Source organism: Mauremys reevesii, linkage group 23 (genome assembly GCF_016161935.1).
Source record: "Mauremys reevesii isolate NIE-2019 linkage group 23, ASM1616193v1, whole genome shotgun sequence".
Lineage (NCBI taxonomy): Eukaryota > Metazoa > Chordata > Testudines > Geoemydidae > Mauremys > Mauremys reevesii.
Window position 1 is genome coordinate 4,210,412 of NC_052645.1, and position 27,210 is coordinate 4,237,621.

At 49.8% G+C, this 27,210-nt stretch overlaps 2 non-coding genes across 2 annotated transcripts; one reads left to right on the forward strand and one right to left on the reverse strand.

Moving 5' to 3' along the window:
• Positions 1 to 9,123: 9,123 nt before the first annotated feature.
• TRNAQ-CUG lies at positions 9,124 to 9,195 on the reverse strand. Its single transcript has one exon. It is a non-coding gene; the product is annotated as a tRNA-Gln (tRNA).
• A 2,899-nt stretch (positions 9,196 to 12,094) lies between these two features.
• Positions 12,095 to 12,167, forward strand: TRNAR-CCU. The gene has a single exon. It is a non-coding gene; the product is annotated as a tRNA-Arg (tRNA).
• Positions 12,168 to 27,210: the final 15,043 nt, after the last annotated feature.

A 27,210-nucleotide genomic window follows, 5' to 3' on the forward strand; every position in this document is an offset into this window, starting at 1 on the left:
AGCGTGTGCTGCTTTCTCTGCACAGTGGTAACCCTCACAGGCCCAGCTTGTGTAAGGGACTGTTGGCCCTTTACTAAAACTGAGTGGGGTTTTTGGTTGGCTCGTTCCCAGTCCCAATAGAAGCGGGAAGGGCCAATGGGAAATCAGGACCCTGAGACTGACAGGCCCCTGGGGCAATGGTCACCAACTGGTAGGGAACAAGTGAGAATTTGTTAATGGAGAAAAATTCCTGGTGAAAATTGGCAAAGCTGTGGAGAGTTTGAAAAGTTCCAGTGAATTTACACATGAAGATACAAACAGAGAGACAAACCCACACAGAGAGAATGAGAAAATCACACACTGCACAGACCCACACAGACATAAACAAAAACCAAACCCGCACAGCACACAGAGCCATATACACAAAAAGGAAAACCACACAAAATATAGAAAGAACAAATCCACACCAAAAAATACAGCAAAAGCCAACAACAGGAAACACAAAACCCACATACCAAAAGAATACTAAGCAAAAAACAATCTGCATGCAAAAATCATACACACACCCACGCACACAAAACTATGCCAGGCATCCACCAAAATCACACAGGACCCACATGCACATCAACACAACAGATGAAAACTACACCGACATACAGAAAGCCAGGCAGGGTTTGAGTCTCACAGCGAAGAGGGTGAGCACACAGGTGGTTTGGGGAGCAAAGACTGAGGGGGAGTTGGGGGCAGTGCTCTGGGCTCTGCCTGACCCCTCCTGACACAGGCGGCTGGTGGAGAGCAGAGCCTGGTAGATCTGTGGAATCTGCCCTGCTCTCTGTAAAGCAAGGGGACCCTGGTGTCTTCTGAGCTGCAATTGTATTTTCTGCAGGGCAAAATGATTGGCAGAAGCCATTTGCTTAAAGAAAACTAGTGCTCCAGGTGAGCTCACAACTTCAACATCACTCCACTCAGCACTACTATTATGAGTTCTGTGTACTAACCCACTGCACCTCTGGTGCCTGATTAAGAGTTTTTTCTCCTTGATTCATGGATGAATTATGGGTTGAGGGGGTTGCATTAGCTAAAACAAATCCATATTAAAGGCTGCAGGATGGCAGCAGCAGAGGTGGGGAGCCTCCTTCCATGTGATAGAGCTGGTTCCCCCTTCTGTTGCTGAGGGGAAGGTTGGTGCTTTGAGCCCACCCGGTGCTGGAACGTCCCATGGGTGAGATTAACAAGACTCTTGAGAAGAGAAGAGAAGAGAAGAGAAGAGAAGGGAGGGGAAGTCTTTTCTATCCCTGCCTAGCTCCATTGGTCTCCTGTGGCCCTTTCGGCTCCCTGCTCCCCTGTTGGGGAGATGCAGAGACAAGCCCCCATCTGGGTGAGTCACCGAGAGGCTGTGTCCCATGGCGTGTGTGGGGGAGAGGGGGAGGGGTGGGATGGGGCTCAAGGGGAGAAGGTTGTGTGTGACAGTGTGTGGGGGAGGGGGAGGGTGTGTTCCTTAGGATAGAAATAATGGAAAACACAGGGGCAGTTACAGCGAAGCCCCATGTCTGAGTGTTATGACCCTGTGTGGTGCTGCCGTTCACCTTCCCCTCCTATGGTCTCAGCTTTCATTGAATCCAGCATTTTTTCACCTGTCCTCACCACAGAGGTGTCCCACATGCCTCAGATACAGAGTGTCCCTCTTAGAGACGCCGAGGACTGGAACTGATTTCAGCTGCTGGACAGCTCTGCTAGGTCTTTATTCATTTGCACAGGAAAATGCTGAGTGTTTAAATTCATTTCAAGCCCCCTGCCCCCCTTCAGCGAACTCCTGAACATACTGGAGATGGGTCTGGAAATTGATTTTCATTCGAAAAAGTTTTTAAAGGGAATCACTTGGATTGGAACTAGGAAGCCATTACCCTGCAGGGAAACATTGAACGACTGATCTATACTCACAGCAAGGAGTGTCCTGTATAGCCCAGAGCATGAACAGTTTTTTAACCTGGGGGTTAGTAAACTTTATCTCTATACAAACACCACAGCTTACAAACTCCCCACCCCCGCTCCGTGTCACCAGAGCACAACAACTCTCCTTGGGGCACACACAGCTCCCCAGCTCCCTGCCCGTCAGTCTCTCCAGCGTTGCTCCAATCCCTTAAAGCAGGGTCTCAACCTCAATTTACCTTAGGGCCAGGGCCAGTCCTCCAGTCCTCCCAGTGGGCCAATAATGTCACTCATACTGCCCAGAACCCGCCCCCCCAAACTCCGCCCGTCACCTGCCTAAGGCTCTGGGAGGGAGTTTGGGTGGGGGGAGGAGGTCTAGGGTGCAGGCCCCGCACAGACCCAGACCCGTTGTTGGGGGAGGTGTCAGGTTGACCCAGGGACCCGCCCTTAGCTGGGCTGGAGAGGACGGAGGCGCCCCGGGGCAGGCTGGGAGTTGTAGTTCCTGGCTCGTCTCAGAGCGGAAGTGACGAGCAGGTTGCTCAGACAACGCGCCCCCTCCCGGTGCACTCTGGAAAGCGTAGTTCTCTCTCTCTCGCTCGCTCGCTCTCACACGCGGCCTCTATTGGAGGAGGAGCCGTAACCCGTCACTTCGCCGCGCCCCTCCCTGATTGGCGGAGAGAGCGCGGGACAGAGACTCGGCGCGTGGCGGGAGGCCCCGGTTCCCTCGCCCCGAGGCTTCGCTGCCCCCCCCCTGGTGCGCGCTGCGGCCGTTGGGATTCGAATCCCGCGTGGGATCCGGGCTGGGGGGGGCACAGGGCAGAGGCAGCGCGGAGTGAAAGGGCTTCACCCCCCCCCCGCTGGGCCTGGGGGGCGGCAGCGGGGAGGGGGGGCTGAGCTGCCTGGGAGCAGCCCCACAAGCGGCAGCCTGGGGCCGCGGGGCCCCTCAGCGCCCCCCCCACCTGCCCCCGCAGTGTCGTCCCCCCCGCTGTGACCCTCCCGCCAGCCCCGCCCCCGGCGTCCCCTCCCCCACCCTGTCCGCTCTGCCCGGCCTTTCCCTTCGCCCCCCCGCCCTGCTCGTCCCCCCCATCCCTGTCCTCAGCACCCTGCCCCCTCCTCCTCCTCCCCCCATCCCTGTCCTCACCACTCCACCCCCCTGCTGGGGATTGGGGTGCAGGCTCTGGGGGGAGTTTGGGTGCAGAAGGGGTGAGAGGCTGGTCTCTGGGAGGGAGTTTGGGTGGGGGAGGGGTTCTGGGGGGCAGGCTCTGGGATGGAGTTTGCAGCGCCGTAACATGGGCGAGGCGAGTGAGGCACTTGCCTCGGGCGCGCAAAGTGGAGGCGCACAAACCTCCCTGTGTCTCTGGTCTGAGCCAGGGCATTCGATGCCAGTGAACCTTTTTCTCCTGCAATGGCGACGGTCAGACCGAGTGGTCATGGCACCTGCATCCCTGCCAGGGAGATATTGGCTCCGCTCTTTCTTTCTGCTGCTGTTGTTAGTCCATGAAACATCAGGGATGGAATGCAACACTGAGTTCATGCACCAGCCCTCTGAAAAATTTCAGTGCCCCAGAGAAATCCTGCCCCCTGCTATTGGAACGATGTGCTGGAGATTTGACTAGGAAAGGGACTGTCTGAATTGTCAGAGTGGGGAATGAACAACAATCTACAGCAATGTCATTCACACAAACACACTCTCATGCTGCTCCAGCCAGAAGGGAAATGGGCAGGAATTCTCGCTGTTCACCCACGGACACACTTACACTGATGCGCAGCCGTGAGTGTGCTGGGGAAGCTGGTCTGAGCAAACAATTTGAAGTGACAATTCAGTGAGAACAAAATCATCATGCAGTGAAATGGCTGCATATCAAGTAGTTGTGGCTGAGTGGTTAAGGTGATGGACTAGAAATCCATTGGGGTCTCCCTGTGCAGGTTCAAAGCCTGCCAACTATGCAAGCACTGTGCTGTTGTTGTCAGGGGCGGCTCTACAAAGTAGGCTGCCCCAAAGCAGCGCGGAGTGCTGCGCTGCCCTTCCCCGGTCCCGCGGTGGGTCCCCGCGGCTCCGGTTGAGCTCCCGCCGGCATGCCTGTGGCAGGTCCACCGGAGCCCGGGACGAGCGGACCTGCCGCAGTCATGCCTGCGGGAGCTCAACCGGAGCCCCGGGAAGACGGGACCCGCCGCAGTCACGCCTGCGGCAGGTCCGCTCGTCCCGGGCTCCGGTGGACCTGCCGCAGGCATGCCGGCGGGAGCTCAACCGGAGCCAAATGCCGCCCTCCCCAGGACGCTGCCCCAAGCGGGCGCTTGGCCCGCTGGTGCCTAGAGCCGCCCCTGGTTGTTGTTATTATTGTACTCTTAGTGCCTGAGCATCCATAGTGCAAACTGGAGATAAATCTAGCTTCACTCTGTCTACACTTAAAACGCTGCTGTGGCACCTGCTATAACACTTTGGAGTAGACAGTGACTGGAGGGATTTTCCCATCCCTGTAATAGCTGCATGGACAGAACAATTCTTCCTTTTCTTTAGCACTATCTAACCAGGGCTTAGGTCACCTTAACTATATGGGTTTGTAGGGGGGTCACACCCTGGGAAACATCGCTTTGCCAGTTCAGTACCCAGCGTACACCAGCCCTTAGATTCCTCTTGGTATTTCAATGCAGGCACTGACCTGTGAGAGGAAAACATCAGCTCACAAACACAGGGACTGAATTCCCCACATTTAATCTCTCTGCACTTTCCAAAAAGTCACGAATCATAGAATCATAGAATTCAAGATCAGAAGGGACCATTATGATCATCTAGTCTGACCTCCTGCAAGATGCAGGCCACATAAGCCGATCCACCCACTCCTTAGCAAGTGAACCCTGCCCCATGCTTCGGAGGAAGGCGAAAAACCTCCAGGGCCATAGCCAATCTTCCCTGGAGGAAAATTCCTTCCCGACCCCAAATATGGCGGTCAGCTGAACCCCGAGCATGCGGGCAAGACTCTACAGCCAAACCCTCTGGAAAAGGTTACATCATACCAGGCACATAATTGACCTATTGACTAAGCCCGTTATCCTATCATACCATCCCCTCCATAAACTTATCTAGCTTAATCTTAAAGTCGTGGAGGTCCTTCGCCCCCACTGTTTCCCTCGGTAGACTGTTCCAGTATTGCACTCCCCTGATGGTTAGAAACCTTCGTCTAATTTCAAGCCTGAATTTCCTGACTGACAGTTTATATCCGTTCGTCCTCGTGTCCACATTAGCACTGAGCTGAAATAATTCTTCTCCTTCCCTGGTATTTATCCCTCTGATATATTTAAAGAGTGTAATCATATCTCCTCTCATCCTTCTTTTGGTTAAGGAAAACAAACCGAGCTCCTCAAGTCTCCTTTCATACGAAAGGCCTTCCATTCCTCGGATCATTCTAGTGGCCCTTCTTTGTACCTGTTCTAGTTTGAATTCATCCTTCTTAAACATGGGAGACCAAAACTGCACACAATACTCCAAATGAGGTCTCACCAGCGCCTTATATAACGGGACTAGCACCTCCTTATCCCTACTAGAAATACCTCGCCTAATGCAACCCAAGACCGCATTAGCTTTTTAACGGCCACATCACATTGCCTACTCATAGTCATCTTGCGATCAACCAGGACTCCTAGGTCCTTCTCCTCCTCCGTTACTTCCAACTGGTGCGTCCCCAGCTTATAACTAAAGTTCTTGTTAGACATCCCTAAATGCATAACCTTACACTTCTCACTATTGAATTTCATCCTGTTACTAATACTCCAGTTTACAAGGTCATCTAAATCTCCCTGGAGAATATCCCGATCCTCTTCCGAATTGACAATACCCCCCAACTTGGTGTCATCCGCAAACTTTATCAGCCCACTCCTACTCTTGGTTCCCAGGTCAGCAATAAATAGATTGAATAAAATCGGACCCAAAACCGAGCCTTGAGGAACTCCACTGGTAACCCTCCAACCGGACAGTTCCCCCTTCAATACTACCCTCTGCAGTCTCCCCTTTAACCAGCTCCTTATCCACCTCTGGATTTTCACTTCGATCCCCATCTTTTCCAATTTAACCAGTAATTCTTCATGCGGTACCGTATCAAACGCCTTACTGAAATCCAGATATATGAGATCCACCGCATTTCCCTTGTCTAAAAAATCTGTTACTCTCTCAAAGAAGGAGATCAAGTTGGTTTGGCACGATCTACCTTTCGTAAATCCATGCTGTAATCTATCCCAGTTGCCATCGGCCTCATGCTCCGGAACCACTCTCTCTTTTAAGATTTTTCCATGACTTTGCATACTACAGATGTTAGACTAACAGGCCTAGAATTCCCCGGGTCACTTTTTTTCCCCTTCTTGAATATAGGAACTACATTAGCTAATCTCCAGTCAGTCGGTACAATCCCCGAATTTAGGGATTTATTAAAGATTATTGCTAACGGGCTAGCAATATCCCTCGCCAATTCCCTTAATATTCTAGGATGAAGATTATCCGGGCCCCCCGATTTACTTCCGTTAAGCTGTTCCAGTTTGGCTTCTACCTCAGCTACCGTAATGTCTACCCCCATATCTTCATTCCCATCGGTCCCTCTATCACTATTCCTTAGCCCTTCATTAGCCTCATTAAAGACCGAGGCAAAGTATTCGTTCAGATATTGTGCCATTCCAAGATTATCCCTAATCTCCACTCCATTTAAAGTTTTAAGCGGTCCCACTTCTTCTTTCTTGGTTTTCTTCCTATTTATATGGCTAAAAAACCGTTTGCTATTGGTTTTAATCCCCTTCGCTAGATCCATCTCCACTCGTCGCTTTGCCTTTCTCACAGCTTCCCTGCATCCTCTGACCTCAATAAGGTAGGTTTCCTTGCTGATCCCTCCCATCAGCTCACAAACACACAGACTGAATTCCCCACATTTAATCTCGCTGCACTTTCCAGAAAGTCACAAAATTCAATTCATTCTTGCTAGGACAGAGAAAAAATAAGTGATACTAAGTTTTTGGCTTGATTAAATAAAATTAAGTGTTTAATTAATATAGTAAAAATCTGTACTGATTCCTCTAACTAACACCATAGCGTGAAATAGGAACAGAGACAAATCTTGTCAGTGACGACTAATTTCACAAATGATCTTCCCATTATTAATTTCCACATTGCCCCTATTGGAGGTCTGGGCATCTCCAGTGTCATTGCTCTGTGTTCACCTTCCCCTAGAATTGTTCTCGGACATTCGACTTCCTCTGCGGCATGGGGCTTGGGTCACTTGCTGGAGGATTCCCTGCACCTTGAGGTCTTTAAGCCACAATTTGAGGACTTCAATAACTCAGACATAGGTTAGGGTTTGTTACAGGAGTGGGTGAGTGAGATTCTGTGGCCTGCATTGTCAGACTAGATGATCATAATGGTCCCTTCTGACCTTAAGTCTATGAATCTATGAATCTAGTCCCAAATTTGGAAAACTGTGCAGTTCAGAATGAGAATAGTGACCCCGTCTCCTTCCTGCACCTGCTCTACATTGCTCCACAGCAGCTTCTCCACCTGCAGTCACCCCAGCACTGTAGTGTAGCCGCCCAGGGTTCAGCAGGGGCCCCTGGCAAGGACAGTGGGTGCAGCTAACAGCCCAGTGTGTCTGGCCCTGAGGCAGCTGTAAAAAAGCAACACTCCCCCCAGAAGTACAGAGACTGAATTCCCCAACTTTAACATCATGACCCCCTGTAGAAAGCCACACGTGTCAGTTGTATTTTCACAGGGAGATGCAAAAATCAAGTGACCAATTTTTAAGCTGAGTAAATAAAGTTGAGGAGATAGTTATTAACCTCCCAAAAATATACTAAAGATCCCTCAACATAACACCTGAAGGTGAAATATGAACAGAGACAAACCTTGTCAGCAAAGGCTCATTTCCCAAACGATCCTCAAAATGTTACTAATTCCCACCCCTCCTCCACAGGAGCTCTGTGCAGTGTAACTGTTCTGCAGGCAGCTTCCCATTAAATGCTGTTGTGGGACATTCCCAGACCTGGAAATGTACCAATGACAGAATTTGAAGAGCAAACCTGGCTCCTCGCCCCAGGCGGGATTTGAGTGTTTTGTCCCTGTCACTTAGTCTGTGTCAATAGTACAGACGCCAGGGGCAGGACTCCAGGCTCTGCTTGAGGGATCCTGGCGCAGGGGCTAATGGGGGAGAAAGGATTGTAGATTCTGACCTGTGCTCTGGAGAGGAGGTAATAAGTGAAGGGGCATTTTTTATTAGCCCCCTCCTGAATTCTACATTCCACAGGGGCAAATGAGGGGGTGATACCATTTGGCTAATGAAAACCAGTGCTCTAGGTGAGGTTTGAACTCACAACCTCAGCATAGCTCCTTTCAGCACTGCCTTATAAGTAATGTGCATTAACCAATTGCGCCACTGGAGCACCTGTGAATTAGGCTTTTCTGAGACCCCTAGGTTGATACAGGCGAGGAGTGACCCCAAAACATTCTCAGTGGGCTGAGAGCAGGTAGCGACAAGTGTTGTACTCGGTGGGGTGGATTCTTCTTAAGGGTTCCAGGCCCCATTTGACCCTTTTGTTCTTCCCTGTGTAATAACACAGCTGGTTAAGACTCAATGGAGAGTCTTGCTCCAGACCAACAGATCTGAAATCACTGATAACCAGCTCTAAGCATTAGTCCTGCTTTGGGACAGTGTCTCTCATGCAAGAAACTGCCCAGTCTGCGCTAGCAGTGAGGCTCCCTCACTAACAGCTGAAATCAGGGAGAGCTGTGTGAAGTGCAGGGCCCCAGGGGTGCCTGAACAGGGGGGAACAACACCCCAGGTGCCCAGAGGAGGAGAGGTGTGTTGGGCTCCCGCCTGGGACTCTTCCTCCCTCCTGCCTAGCCCTGACTGTGAAGCCTGGCCCTGGCCCTCCTTCCTTTAAATGCCATGTGGGCAAGAGGAAGAGTGTGGCAGGTGCAGGGACCAAAGTTGTGGACATCAGGTGAAGCAGCAAGAAGCCCAACCATATGATCAATCCACAGGAATCTCTAGCCAGACTGTTAAGTTCTAGGACCCCCAACCTATAGTGGCCAGTCCACTGAACAAGCCAGACCAAAGACCTATCTCCAGTGGGCATCAGTCACCCAGCGTGAGGGGGAAAAAACCTCAGTCTAGTTCACCCTGAGAGAAGGTAGCCAAACACATTGAGCCCCAGTGCTTTGTAGCAAAGCAATGTATCGCCATGAGGTCCCACTGAGATTTGAACTCAGATTCCAGGATTCAGAGTCCTGAGTGCTGCCCATTACACCATGGGACCTGCTGCTATTTCATTTTCTAGACCCCTGTGACTCTTGGCTGGTTTGCACTCTGCACTTATTGCTTCCCACCATCAGCTTCCTCTCGCGGGACTCTCTCTCCTCCTCCAGTGACTGTGGTCCTGCACTACCGGATCTGTGGGTCCTGCCCTGAGTCCCTGCATCCCCCTTCTTTGTCTCCATTCCCTGCAGGCTGCAAAAATGTCAGGGGAGTCTGCTCCTCCCTTCACTCGGTGCTCCCGCTCATATCAGCCAACTGCAGCCTCATCTCCTGGAACTCGGGCAGCTGTCGCTTGATCCAATCGTACAGTCACACGCTGACTGGCTCCCCTGCCTGGATGCTGTTGTGGAAATCCCACAGGCGATGCTGCAGGACTTTGCACTGTTGGTTTCTTTAATGTTGTGATGTTTCCCCAGCCGCCGGAACAAAGCCACCAACTCCTCCCTCACCGACTCCCACCAATCCCCCTGGTAACCACAGAACCCTCTGATGCTTTCCCGTTCTGCCAACACCGCCAGGCCTCGCCCCCCTGCTCCTTTATCTTGCAAGCTCTGGATGTTCAGCTTCCAATATCCTCTGCCCTGGGTCAGGGAATTGCCCACATTGAGCACACGGTGAGAGCTGCGTGATCCGAACAGTCCATTGGCACCACCCTGCACTGGGCTGTCGACGTGCTCTCCTTCATGTAAATCCGGTCAGTGTGACTCCTGGCCTGTCCCCGCAGAAAGGTGTCTCCCCTCTGCGGCTGGTGTGAGCTCGGGTCAGAGGAATAGGAGGCTACTGCCCACCCTCCACTGGTTCCACTGTGGAGAAACATGTCCTCTAAGCCGACCTCACTACAGACCTGTGCCAGGTAGTGCTCATCAAAGAAGAGTTTCCTCTGACGGTCGGGAAAACAGGACCAGCAGTCCTCAGGCCGGTGCAACAATGAAATCCCCCCCGACACCAAACACCGTGCGGTCTAGAATAAGGGAGCCAGTTCCTTCATAGAACTTTCCTTTCATGCCTTAACTGGGGACCATACACACTAATATAGCAGTAACCAGTGCCATGGAGCACAAAGCCACCAATAATGCCCTCTCTGGTCGGAGCTCCACCACCTTCTGTACTCACACCGTGAATGTGAAGAGCAAGCCTCCAACCCCATCATTCTTCCCTGGCCTGGAGGACCAGAGAGATGGGCCCTTCCTCCAATCACCCTCTGCCCATCAAGCTACCCTAGAGTTGTTAATGTGCATTTCCTGAACACCCACCATGGCCAAGCCCAGCTGCTCCAAGGCAATGAACATCAAGTGCCTCCTCCTGGGCCCACAACTCCCTTCCACATGGCCACTTTCACACATGCCCCTTCCCTGGTACTGCCCTCCCTCAGCTGCACAGAAGAGTTTTCATCCCCTATACCTGCCTGTCACTGCCCAGCACCCCCTCTAGCACTCTCTTCCTGCCATATTGGGTCCACCAATAACTCACTTAAGAGAGACAGCTCCTGTCCCTCATTGTTAAATGTCAGGCCAGCCAATTAGGGGCAGAAGCCCACAATATCTTTTCCTACTGCAGAGCCCAAGCTCAGGGACTCACCTTGGGTGCAGGGACCACTGTGCTCCCAGAAAACAAGCCACCACTGTGCAAAGAGGGATGAAAGGGCCTGTCAAAGCCTGGGATTGAACTAGGGACCTTTAGAGCTTCAGTCTAATGCTCTCCCAACTGAGCTACTTTGGCAACTGCATGGTAATTTTTTGGCCTGTTTTTTGGCCTGTTGCTTCTCTGCCCGAGATGTTATTGCAGCTTCTCTGCCCGAGATGTTTTTGCAGCCATTGCACACTAAAGGACGCCATTGTGAGCGGCCCATGAAGACAAGACTCGCTTTTGCCTGCCTTGCTCAGCTTGACTTGCTGCCTCACCCTGTTCCTGCACTAGTGCCTGGGTTGACCTGGTGGTGGAAGGGGACTGGGGGCCAGTGGCACAGGGAGGAAGTTGAGCTGGACCCTGAGCTAGACTAGACCCTGGCGGTGAGAGTCTGGCCACCACTTGCCGCCCCACCCTGTTATCCTGGCTTCCCCCACTGGGCGTCATTTCAGGAGGGAAGTGGGGCTTCTGCCTCCCCTCCCCGATTTTCACACCGCAGAGGAGTGCAAACAGGAAAACGAACGGCTGCTCCACACCCCCACCGGAGGAACCCGGCGCCCTTAGCTGCTCCCCCTGCTCCCCCCCAGCTGTGCTACTGAGTGGAAGTGTCCTGTGCCCATCACACAGAGGTCGATTAATCAAAACCCTCTTCTGCCAGCACCAGGCCTCCTGCTTCTTACACGGGGCCTGCAAGCGAGGGGGCGGCTGGCACAGCGCCAAGAGTCTAACCTGTGTGGCAGGAGGCGGCGGACGCCCGCAGCCTGCTGGGGAGCTCTCAGAAGTTATTAAGGGACAGAGACTCCTCAATGCCCTTAGTGACAAGGGTTTGGGGGTCACCGAGGCCAGTAAGGGGGTCACTATGTCGGCCTTATAACCCTGGGTGTCAGGTCACTGTGTAGCTTTGATCTAGAGCTCGGATCCCAACAACCGACCAGCAGCCCATAGCCTCCCCCTGGGTCTGCCCCACCTGGTTACTCCTTACAGGCCGACCTCACCCCCCTTCCAGCCCCAGATTCACCCCCTAATCATCCTACTGCCACTCAGAGCCACAGCCGTGGAGGTGCTGAAGGAGGGAGGGGTGACTCTAGGGTGGGGTTCTTCTCTAACGATGGCTGGCAGAAAGGTGGTGCTCAGCTCTGTCAGCCACCTGCCCAGGTGCCTCGCTGCCAGGGGATGCAGACGTTTCTGTAAGGCCATTAAATGGGGTATTTGGCGTCTGAGTGAATATGAGGAATGTGCAATCCTGAGAGGGAATTTCCACCCTTCTCTTCAGGGCCCCAGTGGCCTAATGGATAAGGCATTGGCTTCCTAAGCCAGAGATTGTGGCTTCAAGTCCCATCTGGGGTGGAAAAACTCCTTCCTTCCTGTATATTGCAACAAAGCCTTGGTGTTATTTTCCCCAAGGAAGCTGGGAGACGTTTGAACCCAAAGTACTGGATCTTGGGAGCAATCCCCCAGAAACAGCATCTTCCACTTGACAAATGCTTTCTAGACCCATCAGTAGCAAACACTTAATACTAGTGTTTGTCTGAGAATAGAAGGAAGGGGAGTGTTTACTCCGACACCTCAGTGAGTGAAACAGACAGAAAGAAAAAGGCTGTCCTGAAAGAGAATGGATCTGTCTGGAGACAAAGCAGAACCTGAGAATGAGCAACAGTGTGAAAAGAAGAACTTCAAATGTGTGTTAGGTGTTAGATAGGTTGGTCTGACAAATTTCAAGAAAATACCAATGCTCGTAGACTGATACGGACACTGGCTGCTACTGACCTTTTACTGAGAATTCATTGAGAAATATTTTCCTTAACTATGTTATGGAATATTAGGTGGGCTATGAAGCCACCATTCCTCCTGCTTTCGCCCTTCGAGACAACATGGCTACATGGCATGTGGCCAATGCTCACCTTCCAGTCAACTGCTAGAGAAGACAACACAGACAGGGATGGCAGCAGGGCAGACTGGAGCTCCATGGAGATGGTGGGACCAGGTCTCATCAACGGGGAGGTGGCCACCCCACCATGCACAAGGCTGAGCCAGCAAGTGTGGTGTCTGCTTCACCATGCCCCTACTCACTGCACATGGTGGTGGAGGGCAGTTACTGAGTTTGGTTCGTCTGGCAAATTTAGGGCTTGGCTACACTTGCAGAGGTAGAGTGCTGGGAGTTAAACCACAGCAAGGAAACCGCTGCCGTGTGTTCACACTGACAGCTGCAAGCACACTGGAGTGGCCACATTAGCAGCTCTGGCAATGCCACAGAGAGCAGTGCAGTGTGTTAGCTATCCCAGTGTGCAAGTGGCTGCAACGTGCTTTTCAAATGGGGGATGGGGATGGAGTGTGACAGGGAGTGTGTTGTGTGTACGTGGGGGGAGCGGCAGTGTGTGTGGGGGGCTGAGAGTGTGTCAGCATGCTGTCTTGTGTGTTCGGACAGCAGCAGACCCCCCTCTCTCACACACATTCACAACAGCAGCATTCCACACTAATGGTTGCTTTGTCCCGGAGCAGATAAGCAGCCGGCTGTCAGAAACGGAGCTTTGAAAGGGGATATCCGCATGCCTGCAGCCGATTTCAAAACAATGACCAGAGTGGGCACTTGACTTCAGGGGATTATGGGACATTTCCTGATGCCAAACATAGTGCAGTGATGCAACACGTCGTCCACACTGATGCCCGGGTATTTCAGCAGGGCTCAGCGAGCTTTATGCTTCTCATGGAGGTGGATTACCCAGAGTGCTCCACCTGCAGAGCCCAGGTGCTCCATGTGCCTTGCGAGTGTGGACACCTCAGGAGTTAGGGCACCCGGGGCTGCTTTAATGGGCTCTAACTTGCAAGTGTAGCCAAGCCCCTAGACTATGTCACTTGTGTGACTTACTTGTGCTATTGTAATAAATACAATAGACGTGCAATGGTCAGAAATTGCACCAGCAGAAAAGTATATTGCAGGGAAACCATAAGGAAATTAAGAGTTTAAATTATCCTCTACAAGTCCCGTGTCCCACTAAAATGAATCCACCCCACAGGGCACGTGGGCAGAAGTATCAGTGTCAGGATGCTACATTGTTAGCACAGTAAATGAAGCTGCAAAATAAATGATGTTTAAATGACCTCACTCTATTTTTTACAATCCTGTGTTAAGAGGTAATAGATACAGATGGACACCAGGCAGGGTCGCTTGGAGGACGAAGCCTTTATGCTTCCATCCCCCACCACTGTCAAGTTTTAGCCAATTAGGACAAGTCAGCAAATAAGAACAACCTCAGGGCTCAGTAACTGCTGCAGGTAGCAAAGTCCTACAGGGAGCAGTTTCTGGCACTACATCCCACTACTAATCAGCATGGGAGTTTTGACCTGCTCCGTTTCCGACCTGTGCCGGTTCACCCCTCCTTAGGCAACCTGGGGACCCCAAGCTTGCCCAGGATCACCATATTGATGCCAAACTTAGTGCGGACACCCAATTGGCACAGCCCCCTGTAGCCCAGAACTCCTGAGCTCAAGCGATCCGCCGGCCTCAGCCTCCCCAGGCGCTGGGATCACAGGCACCAGCCACAGGGCCTGGCTGGTTACAGGGTCTCCCGCTTCCAACTTCAGGCTCAGCCTGGGAGCTCTGTGCTCTGAGCAGGTGGAAGTGGAGCCTGGAGCTGAGCTGATGTGCTGAGGGTTATTTGCACTGTGCGCTTCAGATGGAGGTGAAAACACGGGGCACAGATCTTTGAGCACAACCCTCATCCTGAGGAATGGCAGGGGGCTGCATAAAGAGAGACCGGCTCTCCCTGGCGGGGCTGCAGCGGCTCTTCACAGGGGCAGTCCCACTGCCAATTGGTACCAAAGTTTTGAAAGCCTCCTTTCCTGGGCTGGCTCCTCTCTCTCTAGGGGGACTGGCGACCCCAAACTTCCCAGAAACCAGCATAGCAAGGCCAACCTGAGCACAGACACCTGCTCAGCACCCCGGGGTGCAGCCCTGAACTCCGGCAATCAGCTACGCTCAGCTGCCCACCCAACAAGCGTCACACGCAGGAGCCTTCGTGCCCCGCGTGTTCAGGTCCCTCCCAGCGCCAGCTTTAAACTCCGCTGCTCAGTTCTACGCTTTGGCCACACGGGGGCAGCCTGGAGCTCAGCCAACGCCTCCCGTTGCTGGTTGCGTTTCCCACTCCTCGTGGCAGGTTCACACCCCGCAGGCAGATCTCTGAACCGGAGCCGAACCGTTCCCCAAATCCAGCGCTTTAGCAGCAGCTTTGCTAGGAAAGCGCTGACGTCCCCAAGTAACGTAAGAGCCAGAGCGCTGTGTGCGGGATCTTCTATTGGGCCCCTCACCGTGGTGTCTGACAGGCGCAAGGAGAAACCAGGGACATGTTTTCATGGCGTTTAAGGGCAGAAGGGGCCATTAGCTCAGCTAGTCTGACCCCCGAATAACACAGAATTACACCATGACACACATTGATCCCACAGACCTTAGACAGATCAAAGCGTTTCAGCCCTCAGGAAGGAGGCTAAACTGGGTACCAGAGGCAGCGAACAAGGGGCCCCCAAGGCAATGGCAGGGAACTGACAAGGTGAAATATGCCCCGATGATCCCAGCAGGCGACCAACCCCCATGCTACAGAGGTGGGAGTCCCTGTTCCTCCTGCCCTTAAGAATCTCTGGTGGTAAGTGGGTCCCCCAGTTCCCCAGATAAGAATCCTCCATGTGGTTTCCCTGGCTTCACCTCCAAATAAGAACATTGTGTGGAGGGAGTGGGAGGAAGGTTGTCTGGCAGATCTGTGAAGGGGGACTGTGTCTCCCGGTCTGGCCCAGGCTCCTGGGAGGAAGTGATCTCAGTGTGTCTGGCTGTCTCCATTCCTCCCACCCATAAGAATCCCTGGTGTGTGGGTGCACCCTAGACCATTAAGGATCTCTGGTGGGTGGGTGTCTCTCTCGCCCTAGTCAGGATCTCTGGGGTGTGGCTGTATAAAAAGAGACTTTGACTCACCCAGGCTGGGCTGCCATCATGGAACAGACCAGGTCCTTCTGTGGAGGTTTTGCGTTCCTCCAAGGCCGTGATCTCAGTGTGTGGGTGTCCCTGTCCCTTCAACCCTTAACAATCCCTGGTGCGTGGGTGTGCTGGGCCCCATTATAATCCCCTCTGTTTTACCCCCCATGAGAAATCCGGTGGATGTGGGGGTTCTCCATGCTACTGGGGGTGTCTGGTGCCCCTGTCTTTCCGGTTAACAGTGGAGTGTGTGGGTGTCCCCCCGCCCGTTAAGGATCCGTGTTGTGTGGATGCCCCCGTTCTTCTCATTAAGAATGGTGCAACGGAGCATATGGGTGTGTCCCCCACCCCATGAACTAGCTGCCGTCTGTGGTTCCCCTGCCCCCATCCAGGCTCTGTGGTGTGTGGGTGTTGCTGTTCCTCTTTTCAAGATCCGTGTGGCAGGGGGCATCCCTCCCCCCACGTCAGAATCCCCAGCATGTGGGTGCTCCCATCCCCCCCTCCAGGCTCTGCGGGGGGTGTCTGTATAAAAGGAGACTGTGTCTCACTGTCTTGCCCAGGCTACACTGCAGGGGCTATTCACAGGTGTGATCCCACTACTGATCAGCATTGGAATTTTGACCTGCTCCATTTCTGACCTGGGCCGGTTTACCCCTCCTTAGGCAATCTGGAGACCCCAAGCTTCCCCAGGATCACCATATTGATGCTGAACATAGTGTGGACACCTGATCAGCACAGTCCCCTGCAGCCTAGAACTCCTGAGCTCAAGCGATCCGCCAGCCTCAGCCTCCCCAGGAGCTGGGATCACAGGCACTAGCCACAGAGCCCAGCTTGTTTTGCAGCCTGGCAGCTGGAGCTTTAAACTCTACTTGTGAGCTCTGTGCCTTGACCAGACGGGGACAGCCTGGAACTGGGAAATGCTCCTGCTTCCCCAGTCCTCGTCTCATGTCGAGCTGCAGGCGCCGCTGTCCTCCCAGGTAAGATCCCGGATGTTTCGGTGCCCCCTTCCCCCACCCAGGTGTCCGGGTACCTCTGCCCCCCATACAGAATCCTGGGTGTGTGGGTGTCCGTCCCTCTGCAGAGGATCCCGGAGTGTGGATGCCCTTGTCCCCCCCTAAAACATCCTGGGTGTGTGGGTGCCACTCTCCCCCCAGCCGATCTCTGGTGGGTGGGTCCCCAGGGTGTGAGTGCTCCCATCCCCCGATACAGGCTGGGAGGGGTATAACTGGCTCTCCATGTCCTGCCCAGGCGGTGCTACAGCAGCTGTTCACAGGGGCAGCAACCCCACTGTCACCCTGCAAATTCAACCTGCTCCAGGGGTGACCTGCTTCACCCTCCTTTGGGAACCCGGGGACCCCGAACTTCCCAGAATCACCTGATTGATGCCGAGCTTAGCACAGACACCGGCTCAGCATGGCAGGGTGCAGCCCTGAGCCCTGACAATCAGCTTCCCTCCGCCTCCTGCTGCACAGCGAGGGTCACACGCGAGAGGCTTCGTGCCGAGTTTGTTCAGGAGTGTCCCAGGCTCCAGCTGTAAACTCTGCTCGTCAGTTCTGATCTTTGGCCACACGGGGGCGGCACTAACGGTCCCATCTAAACGCTGTTTGCGTTCGGCCCTTCGGATCCCAGATTGTAACCCGTGGGCAGATCTCTGAGTGCAGCCAAATCCCTCCCCAAACTGAACATTGAAGCAGCAGCTCCCGTTGGAAAGATCAGGATTTTTGCCTTTAAAAACAAGGGAAGTGTCTCCAGCGAGAGACTGAAGAAGCTCAATTGATTTCATTGACTCCATGAATGTTCCTCTGTGTCCCCCTAGGAGTCATGCCCCACTTTTTGGGGACCACTGAACCCTACTCGCTAAGCAGGGGCTAGTGATGCCAAAGCCCAGGGAAAGGGAGAACAAGTGCGGGGCCCCCAGCACTGGAGCCATGTGAAGGGGCTGCGGGAGAGGGGTGTCGAAGAAAACTCAGTTCTCGCTTTTTGTTTGGGTGCAGCAAAATTAAATACTTTATTATTTCTCCAGTAATTACCATGGAGGGAGAGAGTGCCATAGGACACAGGGTCCTGGACAGGTCTCTCAACTGGTAAACAATTACATCAAGCCTTTATACCGTTGTTTCAGACAATTTCTAGCAATAATACAGACAGTAAAAAGCAACAAATACATTTTGTTTATACATAAGCTTTTCTGCTATCTCACTAGAAAAACAAGACTGCAAGACTGCATATTGCAAGGTCGTAATAACTTTCACACAATTCACTCTGTCTTACATTATCTTGCTTCCTCACGTCACCAGGGTCACAGTTAACCTAACTCATGCTAACTAACATTCATTAAGATCTCTTCAAAACCTTGTTAATTATTTACTGGCTTCCACACTCCCCCCTTTTGTACTTCTAGTACAACAAACAATTTCAAATCTCAATTCGCATGAAACCATGGACTTCAGATTCTACAGCAAACATGTCAACCGTCAGGGGACGTAATGACAATGCATAATTAGCATGAACATGAAAGGTATTGCTATTCTTACGTTATTTACAACAACAACAACAATAATATAATCCTAAATTAACTAACAACACTACAAATAATAACAATCCTATAGGAATAATATAATGGGGCTGTTGTACAATCGTGAACACAAAGCACAAAACATCATACCTAGTACATAAAGTAAACACTCTATAAGCTGTATGAAAGGCATTCCTTCCAGCTTGATATATATTCGAAAGCATGGGAATATGCCCTTGCAATTCAGAGATTCTTTGAACCTTTGGTAACAATGAAAGCAAACTTTGAAACCGATCAGGCATTATTCTAGTCCAATCAAAATATACCTAAAATCTAAGAGCTACTTGCAATATTCTATCTGCATTCTATCTGCAGGCCAGTAAATGATATAATTGCCTGCAGCAGTGGTAAGATCAATATGTATATCTTGTAAAGTGGTGGCATTAACGCACACACAGTTATCATTAGGTTGAAAAAAAAATGGGTGTCCCGTCAGGGTAGTTCCTTGACCTCCACCCTCTCAACAAATATCGTCATAAACAGTGACAACTTCCCCTGGCTCCAGTTTCCGTATACACTGAAGCTGTGGTGGTTCTAACGGCCAAAATGTCCATAAATTCCCTAACCCCATCCAAATATCAGCTGTAAGCCCAGGAGCACTAACTAAAAATCGATTAGGAGAATCAGGTGGCCTCACTTCCCAGATATCTCGGTGAATCACCCAATCCCACATGCATCCTCCCCATGGACCCGGCAGGATTCGGTATGTGGGAGCCCACACCCCCTTAACTGGTCCATATGCTTGGAAGGAGCACTGTGAACGTCCACACTTCCATCCAGAAAGTCTCCAAGTATGTCTCCATGGCCACAGATCAGATGGTACTCCTGACGTGTCTGTAAGGGCAGTGGGCCAAGCTTGGTGCACTAGATCATTCCGAATGGCCATCAGCTGGTCATTCAGGAAATCCTGAATTTCCGAACATGCTAGATCCCACTGCAATGCCTTCGCAGACTCAGTGATATTCAGTACCATCTCTCTCAATAAATTCTGGGTCATAGAACTAAGGGCGGAAATGACATATAGAATCATAGAATCATAGAATCATAGAATTCAAGATCAGAAGGGACCATTATGATCATCTAGTCTGACCTCCTGCAAGATGCAGGCCACATAAGCCGATCCACCCACTCCTTAGCAAGTGAACCCTGCCCCATGCTTCGGAGGAAGGCGGGCCATAGCCAATCTTCCCTGGAGGAAAATTCCTTCCCGACCCCAAATATGGCGGTCAGCTGAACCCCGAGCATGCGGGCAAGACTCTACAGCCAAACCCTCTGGAAAAGGTTACATCATACCAGGCACATAATTGACCTATTGACTAAGCCCGTTATCCTATCATACCATCCCCTCCATAAACTTATCTAGCTTAATCTTAAAGTCGTGGAGGTCCTTCGCCCCCACTGTTTCCTCGGTAGACTGTTCCAGTATTGCACTCTGATGGTTAGAAACCTTCGTCTAATTTCAAGCCTGAATTTCCTGACTGACAGTTTATATCCGTCATCCTCGTGTCCACATTAGCACTGAGCTGAAATAATTCTTCTCCTTCCTGGTATTTATCCTCTGATATATTTAAAGAGTGTAATCATATCTCCTCTCATCCTTCTTTTGGTTAAGGAAAACAAACCAGCTCCTCAAGTCTCCTTTCATACGAAAGGCCTTCCATTCCTCGGATCATTCTAGTGGCCCTTCTTTGTACCTGTTCTAGTTTGAATTCATCCTTCTTAAACATGGGAGACAAAACTGCACACAATACTCCAAATGAGGTCTCACCAGCCAGCCTTATATAACGGGACTAGCACCTCCTTATCCCTACTAGAAATACCTCGCCTAATGCAACCCAAGACCGCATATTAGCTTTTTAACGCCACATCACATTGCCTACTCATAGTCATCTTGCGATCAACCAGGACTCCTAGGTCCTTCTCCTCCTCCGTTACTTCCAACTGGTGCGTCCCCAGCTTATAACTAAAGTTCTTGTTAGACATCCCTAAATGCATAACCTTACACTTCTCACTATTGAATTTCATCCTGTTACTAATACTCCAGTTTACAAGGTCATCTAAATCTCCCTGGAGAATATCCCGATCCTCTTCCGAATTGACAATACCCCCCAACTTGGTGTCATCCGCAAACTTTATCAGCCCACTCCTACTCTTGGTTCCCAGGTCAGCAATAAATAGATTGAATAAAATTGAATAAAATCGGACCCAAAACCGAGCCTTGAGGAACATATAACTCACCCACCCCAGTTTGCACTTGTGTTAGCTGTGCCCCAGAAATCAGGCCGGTGGCCTTTTCTAATTGGCCCAATTTCTCATCATGTTCCTGGGTCTTAAAAATATTCCAAACAGCAGCTGCAGAATTGGCCCCATCCCACAAGGATCCGGCTAGATCCCTCTTCTTTCTAGAGGAAATAACCCAGGCCCTCTGTTGTGCTAATCTAATGGCAGCCCCTTGTGAGCAATCTGGGTATGTAGAAAACTGGATAAGGGCAATGTCAGGTAAAATCCAACTAGGGAGGGCAATACATACTGAAGGATTTATCCAAAACACAGGGTGCAGCCTGCAGAATAAACCCCAAAATCCAATTAATACCACAGTCCCAAGCATGGGTCCCACAAATTTCTTCCTGCCAGTATGTAATTTTTTGTTTCTTCACCAGGGTCAGTTCTCAGTGTCCTTTTCAGTCAGGAATTCCTGGACTTTGGCAATGTCAGTGGAGTGAGTGTGTCTTCTTCTTTCCCAAAACAATCGAGGTTTAGCATCCTACAGGGGAGAGGTTTCCAGCACATATCACCCTGTAATAGCTGTGCTTTTTCGAGAAAAGTCCAAAGGCACAGTTGGTTTGTCAGTGGACAAGGGAGCTTTTTCCCTGCTGTCCAGAAGCACAGTAGAACTAGAAGAAAGAATAGGCTAATCATCAATAGGAAAATTCTCCTGATGTGGAGGGGTCTTTGTGCAGTGAAAATCCTGGGTCCAAGCAGTCAGTCTGTGGCACTGCACAATGGTGTTGGTAGTCAGCAGGACTTGGAAAGGACCTTTCCAGCATGGAGCCAAGGCAGTCTTTCGCTGATGGATCTTTATGTAGACGCAGGCTCCTGGTTCCAACGAGTGGCAAGGTTGCACAGGATCCTTTGGTAGTGCTTCCATCACCTGTGTATAAAAAGACTTAACACATTTCATTAGTGCCTGACAATATTTAAGCATTATGTTATCCAGCAAATGAATGTCCATCTGAGCTGGGGTTAGTGGGGGTGCAGTTGGTAGTCAGCATTGGGTGTCCTGTCAAATTTCATGAGGGCTAAGTCCAGTCGTTCGATTGGGAATGGTTCTCAAACACATCAGTGCCAAAGGAAGGGCATCTGGCCACTTTATTCTTTAAAATCCCGTTCTGGCATTCCACTGTCCCAGCAGATTCTGGGTGGTGAGGGCAGTGAGTTGCACATAACTCCTTTACAATCTGTCCAGTAAAGTGAGTTCCACGACCACTGTTGATAGTCACAGGGATGCCAAAACGTGGTACAAAATCTGTAAGCAAAGACATCTACTGTCCTGCAGGGAAAAGCTTCAACCCAAGTGGTAAATACATAAACTAAAACTAATACATATCCATAACCACAACATGTAGACATTGAAATAAAATCAATCTGAATATCTACAAAAGGTCCCCAAGGAGGAGAGTGGGCTGGCCGCTGCACACCAATCTCGTGTAATTGCAGCAACCATTCCCCCCCCCCCCTTTCCCTTGGTAGGCAGCCAAGCGGTGTCCTTGACTGGGGCCAGCGCATGTTAGCCATTCTCTGGTTGTTTTTTTCCATTTAACCTACAAAGGAAACTTTTACTCTTCAATTATACACTTTTTCATACCATGAACACATAAACAGTACTGTTATACAGTACAGAAGTATTATCAGTCAATGTATGCCACATATACCCTTTCACTAAAATAACCACAAGGGATGATAGGAATGGAAGGAGCTTGCAACCAGGGGGAATGGGGGATAGGTTAGAGGACCGTGCTGTCCCCAGGCGAAGGCAGGTCTACGTGATTGGGGATTCCATAGGCCTGTGACGATCCGGAGAACAGAAGGTGTGCTGTCTACCGGGTGCTTGGACCTGAGGTTGAACCCTTTGATCATCCTTCATGTAGGAAGAGACTATGCCAGGTTGGGTAAGACGCTCAAGGAATGAGGCTCAGGTGATCTTCAGTGGGATTCTACCTGGATCGTGACGATTAATAGTTGGCTGAGGGGTGTTACAAGGAGGAGGCTTTTGGGGACAGACAACTGTTCTCAAGGGATGGGCTCCACCTAAGTAGGAAGGAAGTAGACTTCAGGAGGGAGGCTGGCTCATCTGATTAAAAGAGCTTTAAACTAGACACTGACAACAAGATAACAACAGATATAGCCAGGAGGGTGGGGACAGATACTAGATCTACAAGTGTACAGGTATGGAAGGTTATGTGCTGTTTAGGAAAGACCGATGCAAAGGTAAAGGTGGGGGTAGCACTGTATATCAATAGTCTGTTTGGGCAATTAACCTTATTACAGAACTTTGGAAGAACAAGCCAGGACAAGCACACCCACTTTGAGAAGTTCACTTAATATAACTTCTAGTCCAATAGCTATCCACCATCCCCAGCCCTCTGGCTAAAAGTCTGAGGTAGCCAGAAGGATCCCTTGTACAATATGGGGAGTGGGTTAACTTTTCATGTCCTTGCTTCCAAAGACTGTCAGTATGATTTTAACAACAATTCTCAATTAAAAGATTTGGCCAATGTAGTTTCTTTCTCTTACTGAAGAAAATGTATTAGACTTTAGTATATCACATTTTCTGATGTAACCAAACACTTTGTATTCTAAATTGAACAAAACAAGTATCAGCATCTCGATCCAACATTTCCGCTTGATATCAAATCAGACCATCTCATGAAAATATTAAACACAACAATTCTGGCCACGAAAAAAAACACAACAAGACAGAACATAGAACACACAACATATTTTTTTTACTGTGCCAGTAAATCAAGGTACGTTGAATGCTGTGCAGCTGGCATTAGTTTTCTTTGATTATCTGAAAGACAAAAACAGAGGTCCACCCCTTCCGGGCAGTTAAATACTTAAAATATACAAATACTCTTGTTGATTCTAGGCAAAACAGAGGAATTACCCCATATTTTCTCGTATGTGCTTCTTAGACAGCCCTGGTTCAGCGGCCTCTACCTTATCAGTTAGTTAATTTGCATTAACACAGATGCTCTCTGGCTTGCTTTTTTTTTTTTTTACTGTTAACTCCTGCTTTTAAACACTGAAAGAAAACATCCCCACATATAGTGCCTGTAGGGCCTAATAAAATTTCATTACATAGCACTGTATACATTCTTCAACTGATTTAACAAAATTGTTCATAGCCAAATGAGTGCAATCTAATAATTTCTTTGCCTGAATTCATTCACAAACATGTCAAAGACACCAAAAAACTGTTCTCTTTAGCTTTTTCACAAAGTTCAAGTGCTGTTCCCCCCAGCAAACACAGAGTCAATTTTTCATTTTCCCTTAAAAATCAATTGTTTTTTCCTTCCAACAGCCACTTTACCAATGCAAATCACCATTCCAAATATCCTTCTGAGTATTTGAAATCCTCATGCTTATATTCACTCACTCCTTCTTTCCACTACACCCTCAAAAGTTTCCAACCTGTTTTCCAAATCTCTCTGTCTGTTGCCCGCCTGCCTGGGCCCGATCCTTTTTTTTCTTGCTAAATCGTCCCTATCCTAGGCACTACCAGTTTAGCTAGGAGGGTGGGCTTCACAACTAGCCCTCACCCTTCTGGTCTTGTCCCTAAAACAATTTTACTCCCAAACTACTCGAGTCCTCCCTAGTAAGGCTTGCCACCTGGGCAAAAATACATGGCCATTGGGTAAAGGCCATTTACTTAACACATAATCCAAACCCCTTTGGGGGTCTACCCAGAGACCCACCCATTTGTCTGCTGACACTTAAACAAAAAAGAAAAGTACACAGAGAGCAGAAAAAATTACAGTCTAAGCCAGATTTTTCCACTTCTATTATATTGTCCGCTACGGGGGGGGCGGGACTGTAAAAATCTCAGGACAACCTCAGAGCTTCATCGCACACATGGCTTCCACCCTGAGGAATTACGAATGAGAAGTTCAGTTCCGCTCACACACCTAACGCCCAAATGAACAGAGCAGAAAAACATCAGTAACCGGTTAAACAAAACAGAGCCAAAGCTAAATAGTGCACCAAAACCAAATAGTGTCTCCTTAGTCTATTAGGGCTCACCTTTAACCATACAATTCTTATCATATAATACCAAACAATACCAAACAAAGCAAACATAAAATAACAAGGGTAAAACAGATAGATGGTGTAAATTCTACAGAGTTTCCCAATTCTCTATTGCTCACCAAACTGTGACAAATTTCTGTTACCAATTATCCCTTATGTCAGGTGATCAAACTGACATTGCAGGACTGGGGGGGGGGGGGTAGATAGAGAAATCACACCATATATCCAAATTTTAAAGCTTCATTAAAAATAATAAAACAACAATGGAGAGTATTGGGAACACTCCCACATCACTCAGGAAAAAAATGAATGCCCCAAGCCTTAAGCCACTTCAATACTCACACATGTCTCACTGGGAAGTTAAGCTTTGCAAATATAATTCCAATTCTGTAACTTGTAGTGCCTCTATTTTCCACAAGCAGCTGGGGCTGAAAGCAGTTTTCTTTGCACTTAGCATAGTCCGCACTAATTCATGACCTTGAAGACAAAACAACTTCTCCTTTATCTCTGGGCTAAGCCGAATTTCAAATTAACCCGTTCCTAGACAAATTGCTCACACTGTGACAGAGGTTTTTCTTTGTGATTAAAAGCTCCACTGAGATATATGATCTTATCTAGATTGAAGGTACCTTCTAATGGGCATTGTTTAAATGAATTTTCACGTGTATACAGATTCCAATCATTTAAATACCTGCAGGTTTTAGGACCATAATGTACGTACATGTAATATGCTGGGGCACCCTTAGGGGGTAAGGTGGAATATTTAGACAGTCCCTTACCCATTTTCCACTCACACAGGAGAGACTCACAAGGAAAGGGGAGGGAAGATGGGTTCACACACTCCTAGACCCAGGCAGCTTCCTCGCCGGACTATGCCAGGCTGAGTCAGCCCACCGTGGGTCGGATCTCCTAAAGATCCACTAGTTACCGGGCTAGCCCGGTAACAGCCACTCACACTGGTGTACACACACACACCAAGGCCTCCTTTTCTTCCTTTTTCTTTTTAACCTTTTTTCAACCTTTTTATCTTTTTTTTTTTAAACCATAATGCATCTTTACCTGGTCCGGACCAATACCATGAGGCGGTATGACAACCCCTCTTCAGGCGGTAAAAACCCCTCAGCACCGGTGCATTCTAATGCATTTACCTATGCATTACCTTATGCATTACCTTATGCATTACCTCATGCATTACCTTATGCATTTCCTTGGCCAACTCAGCAGTTCCCAGTACTACAATAAACTAACCTTATTGGGGCCTCTCCCCAATACCACTTTGCATCTGATCCTGCTGCACAGTCAATAAGTTCAGATGGCGTGAGCCCAACAGAGAGACAGACGTCCTCACGGAAAGTCCTCCTCCGATACCCCAATAGAGATTTCAAAAGGTCTCATACCTCTCATGTGGCGCCATGGGGTTCGAAGGGGAATGATCCGTAGTAGTTGTCTGTGGGTCCGTGGGCGTTGCCATCCCGGACGAGCCCCCAAATTGTCGAAGAAAAACTCAGTTCTCACTTTTTGTTTGGATGCAGCAAAATCAAATACTTTATTATTTCTCCAGTAATTACCATGGAGGGAGAGAGTGCCATAGGACACAGGGTCCTGGACAGGTCTCTCAACTGGTAAACAATCACAGCAAGCCTTTATACCTTTTACAGACAATTTCTAGCAATAATACAGACAGTAAAAAGCAACAAATACATTTTGTTTATACATAAGCTGTTCTGCTATCTCACTAGAAAAACAAGACTGCAAGACTGCATATTGCAAGGTCGTAATAACTTTCACACAATTCACTCTGTCTTACATTATCTTGCTTCCTCACATCACCAGGGTCACAGTTAACCTAACTCATGCTAACTAACATTCATTAAGATCTCTTCAAAACCTTGTTAATTATTTACTGGCTTCCACAGGGGCAATGGCTGGTGGCCCAGGGAGTTAAGGGCAAAGGGGGCACAGGAGGGGGCAGGAGTTAGGGGTGAAGGAGGTGCAAGGGCTGGGAGTGCAGGAGCTAGCGGTAAAGGGGGAGGGGGGATCATCCAGGGGCAGTGGGGAAGTGCCAAAGTACAAGCTTTGCCCAGGGCACCATTTCCCCTAATGCTGGTCTGAGCAAACAATTGGAAATGACCCTTCAGTGAGACCAGAACCATAGTGTAGAAAAGCCCCTTTGTTAAGTGGTGGTGGCTGAGGGCTTAGGGAGATGGGTTAAAAAACAACAGGCATTTGTCTGTGGAGGTTTGTTTCTTGCCTGCTAGGCAAGGCTGGTGTGTGGTGTCTCCATGGCTGTACTTTCAGTGTCTGATCTGCCACAGGGAGCCAAGTCTAGACATATTCAGAGGCTCTATGCCAGGGTTTCTCAAACTTCCTTTCACTGCAACCCCTTTTTGCAAAAAAAAAAAAAACAAAAAAACTTACTACCTGACCCTAGAAAGACACACCAAGCCCCTCTACACTGAGCACAGGCAGAGGAGGCAAAGCCTGAGCCCTGCCCCAGTTAGGGGTGGGCAAAACCAGAGCTTGAGGGATTCAGCCCCAGGCACCAA